General features: G+C 36.5%; 1 protein-coding gene across 7 annotated transcripts in view; it reads left to right on the forward strand.

Annotated features, from left to right (window-relative positions):
• INPP4B (inositol polyphosphate-4-phosphatase type II B) overlaps positions 1–13,397 on the forward strand; it is an 885,859-nt gene that overhangs the window by 652,235 nt on the left and 220,227 nt on the right. The gene's annotated exons all lie outside the window — the stretch shown is intronic.

Genomic DNA, 13,397 nt, shown 5'->3' on the forward strand with positions numbered 1-13,397 from the left:
GGCCTGTTTGATGCATAAATAGCAGTTTCATTTATTCCACCAATAATATTAGGATCATTTTTTGAAAGTTGAGGGGACTGATGTGAAAAAAGTAAGGAAGGCACCATGTCTACCCAGAGAGAAAAGCGGGCTATTGAGAACATCCTTCAGTGATACCATAAAGGTGACTATTAGATATCTCTATTTTGCTATGCTATCTTAATACTGAATAGGATAACAGGAGTGAAAATGCTTTGTAAATGTCAAAATCTTTGTAATCGTCTGCTAATATTACTGATTATTTTGTAAAATTTAGAATTGAATGTTTCAAACTTAATACATGTAATTCTTAGTGTAAAGATTGATATATCTCTTTGACATTTAAGTCTTACTACTTCTTTTAATATCAGCATCTTGTGGACACAAAAGCCCCATGTAAACATTTAGAGTATAGTAAAGAACCCTGACAGCTGCATTATTTCTGGACTCCACTGCCTATTAGAGGCATAGTATTTAACCTAATTAAGCCTCATCACAGATAGTAACAGTAACAAGCTCATCTCTGTCTAGAATCTAACCATTTCTCATTGTCTTTATCTGTTCCCTTGGAATCCACCCTCTCTCACCTTAGCTAATGCAGTAGCCTCCTATGCTCAGTCTTGCTCTTGCATAATCTATTGTTCACGTAGTCTGATCTTTCATGAATCAACTGATATGACTTTGTTGTTCAAAATTCACCATTGGCTGTCTTTAATGGTCAGAAGAAAACCCACACTCCTCCTATGGCCGACAAGGTGCTGTATCAGCTGACATCTTCTACCTCCCTGACGTCATCTCCATATCCTCTCTATGTAATGTAATGTGATATTCTGACATTGTGATATTCTGGGCTGTCTCTGGACTGGTGTCTCTGTCTTGGTGGACCCTCACTTTTTGAAGGACTAGAGAGGTATGCAAGGGTTACTTTGGAATACACACATTATCGTTAATGAACACCAGTGATGGTTGTTGCCTTTTTCTGGATTCTTTCAGTTTGCCCATCACTTCTAGAATGCTGAGGAACTTTCCTGCCTCTTTTTGATGCATACTTTTATAGCATTTTGACAATATTGTATCCTAGTGATATATAATCTTGAATCTTAATTTATAGCATCAGAAAAACAGAGACAAATCAGCTAAGTGGAAATGAGAAAATGATTTTAAAAGCAGAAAATATTTATTTTCCTATTCCATGTCATCTTTTATCTACCGAATAATATTAATATTTGCCACATCCTGACATTTCTTTGATACTTCTATATCTTCAGAATAGATTTACACCTTTTCCTGAAATGTTGTTGGGCAAAGTTTATCCTTTAAGACAACATTCTGTAAAAATAGGCTGATTTCTTTGTTTCATTTTTAAAATATTCCTTAGGAGCAGCACTTGATGAGTATTTGCACTGTTGAGAACATTTGGCAAGAGAAAGACAAACAGTAGGACCACAATACCCCAACAGTTAAGGGAAAGCGAAAGAAGACTTGCTATTTTCAGCATCTTTTCTGAAAACAAGTACCTTTGACTTGTGCTGACTACTGTCTCATCAGCATTCAGCTCTGGTCTATGGCACCCTGTGCAAATGATTTTAAAGGCAGATTCAAGCATTCTAACAGTCAATTTTGTTGCTAAGTGAGAATATCAGATGTTCCCTGTATGAAAGCCTTTTCTAATCTCCACTATCAGTTGGCAGTCGTACCCAGACCCCAAACCATTCTGGCTCTAACTGAGTAAGAATCTATTCCAGGGGTGAGGTTTTGAAGAGGGATGTCTCTTGGTTAACTCGAGACAGAAAGAGGGAGAATTGCCCACATACTCTGGCACGAGTTAAAATAACAATAACAGTCCTCCTACTTAACAGCCTGAGTCATAAGCACATTCTACTGAGTACTCTGCAATTCTGAGCAGATTGTTTGGGCTGCAATTCTGTAGGCAGAGGTGGGAACCACCTGCTGCAAAAAGGCTGTAGTTCTTGTTCAGAGGATGCTGTTATTAAGTCTGGCCTTTTCACAGTTTGGCCAGATGGAGATAGGAAAAGACAAAATTTTGGTTCTGATGAGCACTTTTTCTAATGCTTAGAATAAAAGTAATGGTTATTATGCCTTTAGTCCTTTCATTTGGCCATGACTACAAGTTCCTTAATAAGGGAGGCTTACTGTAGGAGTTCTTAAAAAAGGGTTGCCTTCAGAAAATTCTGTAGACCTATTGCAGTAGCCTTTCTCAGTCTTTGGGGAAGGAGTGAAAGCCAATAAGAAATCTAATTTTTGCTTAAGCAGAAGAGGGAAAATTCTTTTCTGGTCACAGAAGTGCTTTATAATGCAAGTGCTGAACACTCACCCCTTCAGCAGGGGCCTCCAGTGGGAAAGATTGAGGGCAGGAGGAGAAGAGGGCAACAAAGGGTGAGATGCTTGGGTGGCATCACTGACTCGATGGGAATGAGTTTGAGCAAACTCTGGGAGATAGTGAAGGACAGGGAAGCCTGGTGTGCTGCAGTCCATGGGGTCGCAAAGAGTCAGACACAACTGAGCAACTAAACAACAGCAACATTTATCTGAAACTTTGATGAGTTTCCATCTTCCTGACTCTTACATAATCTGATTTTCCACCATGAAGTTTCTTCGTATGTATCAGATCATTTCTCTCCCCTTCTTAAAAGTTTTCTATAATATAAAGTTTCAAGCTCAGTAAGACTCTTCAAAATAGGACTCTAAGTAGCGCCTTTTGGACAACCTCCAGTCCCTCTCTTTCCTTCGTTCTCACCACAGCAGACTACTTGTAGCTTCTTCATCTTCAATTTCTCTTTGTACGCCACGTTTGTCTCATATTGCTTATTGCCTTTGTTATTTCTACCTAAATATTCATTTCCCCCTTGTTTGACTTATAAAAGCCTGTGTCTTTTCAATTCAAATGTCATTCCTTCTATTAAGCTTTCTTCTCCAGCCTGAAAGGTAGTACTAATTGTGCCTTTTGAGAGAGGAAGCACTTTCATAACCCTTTAATTGTATCTAGACTACAAAAAAATCATCTTGCTGTGTAATTACTTTCATCTGTCTTTTTCCTCAGTTCTGTATAATCATCAAAGGCAAACGTTTTGTCTTTGTTATATTTGTGCCTCCAGAACCATGTTATTAGATTTGAAACAAACTAATATTTAATGTATTTTTGTTAATAGCTAATAACAATAAATAATTAGTAAATAATGACTGAAAGAGTGAATAGGTGGTATATAAATGAGGAGTTAAAGAGGTAAAAAGAAAATGAGCTATAACTCAAGGTAGCAGATTTACAAAACAGGTTTTATGATTGTGGTTTTTTAATTGTCATTTCTTTTGTGTGTGTGTGTGATTGTTATGGATAGAAAAAAAAGTATGTTTATAGTGAGAAGGAAGGAAGAAGCTGACACTGTGATTCTGCAAGGTAATATTTAAGGAGATGCTGAGGGAGAATGAAGAGGGACTGTGGAGACTGGAAGTGGACCAGATGTAAAATCTTCTATCTTCTTCCATCTTAAGAAAGGCAGTGCTTTCACTTTGTCCTTGGTGAATATCAGACTGTCCTAAGAGTCTCTGAAAATAGTTGCACATTTTTTCTCCACCTCGGCCACAAGGCAGGCACTAGAATAGGACCAACTTGATGGCTGGGCTCTTTGCTCCATCCATACCGGAAAAAGAGATGGGCATGAAGAAGGTAACATAGGAGGAGCAGCAGGAAATGTTCTTGCCTCAAGCTGACTCTTCCTTCTCCCATTCCAGCACCCGTGACCTGTCCTAGGTGCTGTTGGGATCTGTTGTGCAGGCAGCAGATAGAGAATGGTTACTGAAATTTCTTTCTTTTAACCCCGTGACTTCTATTGGTCTCATCCTCCTCTTTTCTTTTTTCCTAATCTCATTATATATTTCTTCCTACTTTTCTCCAAGTACATTAGTTAGGATTGGCTAATTGCTAAAAAAAAAAAAAAAAAAAAACTAGATTCAAAAGTGTGTTACAACTTTGTTTATTGTTCATTTAGCAGTCCTGGCTGAGTGTTTGAGTTGGGAGGATGTCTTTCCTCTTCATAGTCAGCCCGGTATCCAAACTCCTTTTATTTATAGCTTTACTATGTTATTGTCTCCATTAAGCTGGTAGGAGGGAAAATACCACAGAGGAGCGCATGGAAGGGTATGTGAGCAAAACCTAGAGGTAGACAAATGACACCTGCTCACATTTCATTGGTTAGAGCTGGGTCATGTGGCCACATTTAACTGCAAGGGAGGTTGGGAGATGTAATCCTACTGTGTGCTAAGGAAAAAGAAAGAGATTTTGATAAACTGCCAGTCATCTCCAAAGGAAAATCTGTCTATGGAGTTAATATATTTGAAAAATTGGATCACATATTTCAAGCCCTGGCAAGAATAGATGCTATTTATATGTAGAGATAAAACTATGAATCATGATTTCAGTATCATGTTAAAATAGTAAATGTAAATACATCAGTTTATCAAAATTAATTCTTATGATAGTACACAAATAAGATATTTTTAAAAGCCCTCCTTATAGAAATGATTGTTGTATCCAAAAGGATAATAACTCAAGAAGCATAGTGCCTGATACTACTATGGTTTTCTTCCATTGCTGCTTGCTAAAAGTATCAAATGATTAATTTGTAGATGTAAAAAGCATCTTTGTAGAACAGGGCTTCCCTTGAGGCTCAGCTGGTAAAGAATCTACCTGCAATGTGGGAGACCTGGGTTCAATCCCTGGGTTGGGAAGATCCCCTGGAGAAGGGAAAGGCTACCCACTCCAGTATTCTGGCCTGGAGAATTCCATGGACTGTGTAGTCTATGGGGTTGCAAAGAGTCGGACACAACTGAGCAACTTTCACTTCACTGGTAGAACAAAATTAATATTTGTATTCTGGTACGTTTCTAAAATACATTATAAAAAGACATGAATTGAGATAGTCAAATAACTCATTTTGAACTGAAGAAAAAGGTGTCCTTTTCAAGAAAAATAAGTAAAGGTATAATATTGAGGAAAAAATCCACTTTTGCAAAAATTTTTAAAGAATTTTGATATTTGAATGAACTCACAAGTAGTATAGGCCCCATATTACATTTTTCATTTGTTTTATCAGTACTGTTTATTTGGAGAGTAGTAAATATTGTCATTTATATGGAAGGTAGCCATGCATCTGATTATTTTATGTGACTGGAATATGGTGTCACAGTATTGTATAAAAATCATTCAATTTTGTAGAATATTAGCTAATATTTAGCTAATTATCTGCTAATAATTCTATCACAAAGTTTCAGGTCCCTGTGACCGTGGAACATGTGTTTTCATGTACATACTGCATTGTAGCAAGTGTATGATCACTGATTTTCCTTGAAGGTTAAAACTCCTTTTTGCTTTGAGAATGGGTAGCATTTAACCAAGTTCTCATGACATCAGAGAACATTTTTAAATGAATATACCCTAATAGAAATAGCTCTTCCTACAAGAACAACAATCTAATGTGTAAGAAGAATAAAAAGTGATAAGCAAAAATCCATCTTGGCTGAACCTGCAGGCTGATCCCTTCTGAGTGTCTCTGTCAGATCTTTCTTTCTGAACAGTATAGTGATTTACTTAAACATGCTAATTTCTTATGATTAATTTTTTTACTCTTTTCCTTTTCTCAGCCACCTTCCCATACATACACACTTTTTTTTTTTTTAATGAATGTCAAAGATTCCAGTTGTACCATGTGCTCAGTAATTACTACAGAAGGCAGTTTGATTCTGAGACAGTTGTAGTCTCTGTAAGAGAAATTTAGAATTCACTAAAGCAAATACTTTAGTGAGGGGGCGCCAAAGCTTGACTCATTTAAAACCGTTGTGAGCCAAGCTCTAGGAGAGATCCGGTAGTAATCAATCTTGAATGATGAGCAAAGGGCCAAAACAATCAAAAAGACGTTTTTTCCAAGACAGACCACTGTGATACTAGAAAGTTCTTGCTACTGGGAAGCAGCATGTAAGCCTTTTTGTTTGGGGTTTATGTATTCCTTTTTGTTTACCACTTGAGTGGGTCTTGCCTTTGAAGCCTAAAAATTCTAAAGGAAGCTTTGTTTTAAAAGGAAGAGAAATTGAAAAGCAGAGTAATTTAAGATAATGTAACATAATATACATGCACACTCAAATATAATACACAGACGTTTACCAACTATGGATCATTTAAATATCCACTACAGAAGGACTGGTTGAATGAAACATGAGAGCAGGGGAATTTTTCAATGAAGCTGTGTATGGAAATAACATATGATGTATAATTTTTATATAATTTTCTCATTGCAGAGCTGAGTAACTATATTATGTAATTTAATTAAATCCCCTTTGTTTGTTTTTGCTTATGTTTTCTTTAGTTTAGGAGACAGAGCCAAAAATATACTGCTGCAGTCTATGTCAAAGAGTGTTCTGCCTGTTTTCCTCTAGTAGTTTTATATGTCTGGTCTTACATTTAGGTCTTTTATCCATTTGGTTTTTTTTTTTTTTTTTAATCTGGTTTTGGAGAATGGTCTAATTTCACTTTTTTTACTTGTAGCTGTTCAGTTTTACCAGCATTACTTATTAAAGAGACTTTTTTCTCCATTGTATATTGTTGCCTCCTTTGTCATAGACTAATCGTGTGAGTTTATTTCTGGGCTTTCTGTTCTGTTCCCTTGATCTGTGTCTGTTTTTTTGCCAGTATCATGCTGTTTTGATTACTATAACTTTATGGTATAGTTTGAAATCAGGGAGTGTGATTCCTCAGCTCTGTTCCTTTTTCTCAAGATTGTTTTGGTTATTTGGGGTCTTATGTGTTTCCAAACAAATTTTAAAACTCTTTTTTCTAGTTCTGTGAAAAATGGCATTGGTATTCTAATTAGGGATTTCATTGAATCTGTAGATTACCTTGGGTAATATAATAATTTTAACAATATTGATTCTTCCAACTCAAGAACACGGTGTATCTTTCCATTTGAAATATTTGTACACAGATACTACATTGAAAATCCTCCTAATTCTTATTTTTCAAAAGAGTTTAAATCATGGCAGGTCTCTTTTGCTAGTATTGTTTCTGGAGTCCAGAATCTGCTGATCCTATTAGCACCCTGTGATCAGAGCTGCCATCCCCTCTCAGATGATGACTACAGTAGTCTTCTACTTGCCTCTCCGTTTCCCCTTTTCCCTGTTGTAGTCTACCTTCCACACAGCAGCCATAAGGTATTTAAAAAGTTCTTACCACCCTCCTCAAAATTCTGCAAAGGTTTCTCATCATACTTTTTCCCCAGCTCTTTTGAAATATAATTGACATCTAACATGTAAATTTAAAGTATTCAGTGTGATTTGGTACATTTACATATTGCAAAATGATTACCACCAGAGCATTAGCAATCACCTCCATCACCCCATATAATTGTGTGTTAGTCACTCAGTCGTATCCAACTCTTTGTGACCCCATGTACTGTAGCCTGCCAGGTCTCTCTGTCCATGAAATTCTCCAGGCAAGAATACTGGAGTGGGTTTCCATTTCCTCCTTCAGGGGATCTTCCTGACCCAGGAATCAAACCTGGGTCTCCTGCAGATTCTTTACTGTCTGAGCCACCAGGGCATCATTTATTTTTTGTGGTGGGAACATTTAAGATCTACTCTGTTAGCAACTTTAAAGTATACAATATACAGTATTAGGATCCCCAGATGTTATTGGTCTTATAACTGAAAGTCTGTACCCTTTGATCAATATTTCCCCATTTCTCCCCCTTTGAAATAAATCCAAACTCTTGACCCAAGTTCTGCAGGATCTTATACAACCTGGCTCCGCTTAGCTCTCATAGCACTCTTCCTGCATCTTACTCCAAGTCAGCCTCAAACATACAAAGTTAATTCACATCCCAAAGCCTCTGTTTTTACAGCACGACCTCTTTCCTGGAGCATCCATATCTGATTCTTTAAATAGCTAGCATCCTCCATGTTATTTAAGTCTCTGCTCCAAACTCATCTCCTCAGAGATGTTTCTCTGACCACCTTATGGAAAATAGTGGTCTACTCTTGCCCTGTTATCTTCTCATTTTAAATTTTATATTAAATATGTGACATGTGAGGTTAAATAATTTAAAATAATATTTAGTCATATTAAGTTTAATATTTTAACTAGGTGTTTGGTTACTGTATGATTACCTCATTAAAATGTAACTTTCATGAGGGTGGGAATTTTGCATGACCTATGGGGCACTGAGTGACTTACCTTTGTCTCAAAATAAATATCTTATATCCTTTTCCCCATCTCCAATCCCACTACTACTATTTTAATTCAAACTCCTGTATGCCCTCTCATTGATCATCACATTATGACCAACTATCCACTTTTCCTGATTCTGATCATAATCTATAACCCTTCCTATGGCTCATTTTATCATTCATTATCAGTTTAAAGTTTCTCAGTGGGGTACCCTAATGATAAAATTCATACTACACAGCCTGACAGAATCTTCATCATATGGACCCTTACTGTTTCTGGCATTCTGAAGCAGCCTTAATGTTTTCCAGCATGTTTTCAATCCTATTCTATCCCTACATCATACTATTGCTAATTTTGTGCTTAGAATTATGCCACTATCCACTATGAATGCCCTTGAAGATTGAAAGCACATTTTGCCATCATGAAGTCTCCCATGACTTTTTTATTTCGTAGGAACTTCCATAGAATCCCTGTTTATCTCTAATAAGGCGTTTATCATATTGTCACTTAAATATATGTTGACACGTTGGTTTCTCTCAATGCCTTCTAAAGACCAAAAGCTGAATCTTGCTGTTGTTGTTGTTCAGTTGCTAAGTCGTGTCTGACTCTTTGAGACCCCATGGAGTATAGCTTGTCAAGCTTCTCTGTCCTCCACCATCTCCCAGGCTTTGCTCAAATTCATGTTCATTTAGTCAGTGATGCTATTTAACCATCTCATGCTCTGTCACCCTCTGACTCTTGCTAGTATTTGCATATCCTCAGCATCTAGACCCATGCCTATGACATAATAGATGTTCAGTACATATTGTTAAATTTCACCAGAAGAGAACGTTTTCTAACCTCGTATGTCTCTTTTCTACTCATCATTAAGGCACTGTATCACTTTTTTTTTTCTTTTAGTTAAGAATGAGTGATACGGTCCCTTTTCTTATTTATAAGTTGTTCCTGTAAAGACTTTTATTTTTTCCTAATAAATACAGGTAAATTTCATGAACTTTGTTTTGAACAAAAATCTGTTGTATTGAGGGCTTCCAAGGTGATGCTAGTGGTATAGATTATCTACCTGCCAATGCAGGAGACATAAATAGATGCAGGTTTGAGCTCTGGGTTGGGAAGATCCCCTGGATGAGGACATGGCAATCCACTCCAGTATTCTTGCCTAGAGAATCCGCTGGACAGAGGAGCCTAGCAAGCTATAGTCCATAGTGACTCAAAGAGTCAGACATGACTTAAGCAACTTAGCACGCATCCACAACATTTAAAAAGAAGACAATGTAGGTAGTCCATATGCTTGCTTCTTGCTGAGAAGCCATTTCTTAATCTATAGATTTACTTTTGATACCCAAATTCTTCAACATGGAATTGAAGAGAATTTCAAAAATGTTTTAGAGATTATGGTACCAGAGACAGGAAGATTCTCCAGATTTGTCTATTGCTTCTGTAAGTATACTAAGGTGAATTCTTGGATGTATAGATTAGAAATCTAAAAATCAAAGAGCGCCAACCTGAAGCTCAGACACTACTGCTGTGTTCCTTTTGCCTCAGTTCATTTGGAATCCCAGAAAGATGAGGTCCAGTTCACAGTGGCCCTTTCTTTCCTTTTCGAAAACATTATTACCAACAACACTTCTAACCTGCCCAGAGATTTATCATTGGCCTTATCTGTCATCTTCTCTCCCCTTTCCTTATGCCATTAAAAAAGCATAAAATTCCTATCCTTTTCAATGCAGTGGTTATATATAGTATCAAAAATATATTGGGTTTAATAAAAAGTAAGCACTGCTCGAAGCATATATTTTAAAAATTAATATGCTTCCTCAAAATTTGTGTGACTGTCATAGAAATGTATTTCACTTAAAAATTAATTTAACATTTTTTACACTACAAATCATGGTCTATTTGCTCTTGACCAGGTCCCATTTACCTTAATTGCCTATGATGGGTCTATTTTTATATCAAGATATTTTTACCTATTAGTGCACCATACAATTTTGCCACATCAGTGCCTATACATGCATTAAGACTTCTACATGTAAGACTGGAATATTTGTCTTTGTAGACAAATTACTGTGACTGTTTCTTTACTTGAATTTTTTTCAGCTCAGTTTTTAATCATCTCATAAACACAGACTTATTACATATATTTCAGGCCTGGAGGATTTAGCAAATTTATGCCACATCCTATTCCAGAAGGTTAGCAGAATACAGGTGACAAGCCATAAAAGTTAAACTGATTTCTAGAATTCACTCCAGGGTACACAAAGTTATGTCGGCTCAGAGAGAGAAATCAAAACAGTATATGAGGACTGACTGACCCAATTGGATCAGACATGAGTTGTGAAGGAATTCCAAATGATAAGGATTTCTTGAGCTTTTTTTTTTTTTTTTTGGTCCAACTCAACTGATGGAGTGAACAAGGTTACTTTCAACTTAACTCAGAATTCTCCTGAGTCACAATTACAGATACACAATACAACATGGCACACAGCCTGCTCCAAATCCAAAAAGAAAGAAAATGGAAAAAAAGTTGATCTGCTTTATATGACTCATACTTTACTTTTATGTGACTCATATTTTACCTTTCCCTGGAAGAAAACTAGCATTTATTATAATTAACTAGATTTTGGACTCTCCCTGGATGCAGTAGTTTAGTATATTTAAAAATGAAAGTTATATAAATATTTTGCATCTATCCATTTTTCTTTTCAAATATATATGATTCAGATCTATATTCATGTAGCACCAATGGTGGCCTCTATCATTGCTTTAACTGCATTACCTTATAGCATATATATTTCAAATACATCTGACCTCTTCAGTATAATGTAAGCTGTTTGCAGCCAGAATCCATAATTTAATCATTATATTCCTAGTCTCTAACAGAATTCTTGGTGTGAACCTAGTGTTTAACAAATGTTATTGAATTAGATTCTAGAAAGCATAATAAATAAGCTGATAATTGATAGCAATCTGAAAATTAAATGGGAGCTCAATACATGCTTTGTTAAAGGAATTTATTAATAGTGCCTCTTAAGGAAAAATCCACTTCTTCAGTCTATTCAGGCTCTCTTTTTCTCAATATTCTCCATTTCTTTGCTTCCATGTGTCATCAGATGAATCCAGATCTAACTAGGCCCATATGTCTTTGTAACCCACTGTCACATTTCAAATAACAAAAAAATGAACAAAGAAAACTTTAAAAGTGGTGTCAAAAGAACCTCATGAGGTTCACACTGAACAAAAACAAAGCAAAGGAAAAAAAAAAGAATCCCATCCTTTTTTTCAGTGTTCATCAAAAATCAAGCAAAATATTTCCTAACACTGTATAGTCTAATGAAAGAGCACTCTTCAGAGCATGGTATATAACTAAACTTAACAAATCTGAACTTCAGTTACAAACCAGACTCAAGAAAACAATAAATTGTCTCTCAGAATAGTATAAAGCATGATGCATCTCACAACAAACAGATGGATAGTAAGATAGGTAGGTAGATAGTAAGATAGGTAAGATAGGAAGATAAGATAGTAAGTAAGTAAGATAGGTAGATAATAGATAGGTAGCTAGATAGATAAGATAGATAAAATAGAGAAACTTTATAAGCAGTCTGGTAGAAAGAAGAAAGTTAGGTTTTGTTTTAATTGATTACATTTTTGAACGTGGAATCTACCCTCTCATTTCTTTTTTATTTTTTTTTTAATTTTTTTATTAGTTGGAGCTAATTACTTCACAACATTTCAGTGGGTTTTTGTCATACATTGATATGAATCAGCCATAGAGTTACACGTATTCCCCATCCCGATCCCCCCTCCCACCTCCCTCTCCACCCGATTCCTCTGGGTCTTCCCAGTGCACCAGGCCCGAGCACTTGTCTCATGCATCCCACCTGGGCTGGTGATCTGTTTCACCATAGATAGTATACATGCTGTTCTTTCGAAACATCCCACCCTCACCTTCTCCCACAGGGCTCAAAAGTCTGTTCTGTACTTCTGTGTCTCTTTTTCTGTTTGCATATAGGGTTATCGTTACCATCTTTCTAAATTCCATATATATGTGTTAGTATGCTGTAATGTTCTTTATCTTTCTGGCTTACTTCACTCTGTATAAGGGGCTCCAGTTTCATCCATCTCATTAGGACTGATTCAAGTGAATTCTTTTTAACGGCTGAGTAATATTCCATGGTGTATATGTACCACAGCTTCCTTATCCATTCATCTGCTGATGGGCATCTAGGTTGCTTCCATGTCCTGCTATTATAAACAGTGCTGCAATGAACATTGGGGTGCACGTGTCTCCTTCAGATCTGGTTTCCTCAGTGTGTATGCCCAAAAGTGGGATTGCTGGGTCATATGGCAGATCTATTTACAGTTTTTTAAGGAATCTTCACACTGTTTTCCATAGTGGCTGTACTAGTTTGCATTCCCACCAACAGTGTAAGAGGGTTCCCGTTTCTCCACACCCTCTCTGGCATTTATTGCTTGTAGACTTTTGGATAGCAGCCATCCTGACTGGCATGTAATGGTACCTCATTGTGGTTTTGATTTGCATTTCTCTGATAATGAGTGATGTTGAGCATCTTTTCATGTGTTTGTTAGCCATCTGTATGTCTTCTTTGGAGAAATGTCTGTTTAGTTCTTTGGCCCATTTTTTGATTGGGTCATTTATTTTTCTGGAATTGAGCTGCAGGAGCTGCTTGTATATTTTTGAGATTAATCCTTTGTCTGTTGCTTCGTTTGCTATTATTTTCTCCCAATCTGAGGGCTGTCTTTTCACCTTGCTTATAGTTTCCTTTGTTGTGCAAAAGCTTCTTTTACATTCATTGCCCTACAGCAGTGGAGATAAAACCTTGCCTTGAGATACAGGGCTTGGTAGTGCAGCAGGAATGCTGGCCTCATACAAGGTGTCTCAAGTGTTATCTTAATATCTAGTCTTGCACTTTTTCTTTTAATCTTTTAAAATCCTTAATGACATGACCATGTTACTTTTCCCCTAATCACTGCCCACCCACCCCAAATATTCAGTTTGTTCTGTAGTTTCCCTGTTCTGCTTTTAATAATGTATGGTTTCAGGAAAGTGTGTTATTGACTTTGTGGCACTGAAGTATGAATATATTTGAATTGTAATAGATCTTAAACTAAGAATAAACCT

This window comes from Cervus canadensis, chromosome 1 (genome assembly GCF_019320065.1).
Source record: "Cervus canadensis isolate Bull #8, Minnesota chromosome 1, ASM1932006v1, whole genome shotgun sequence".
Lineage (NCBI taxonomy): Eukaryota > Metazoa > Chordata > Mammalia > Artiodactyla > Cervidae > Cervus > Cervus canadensis.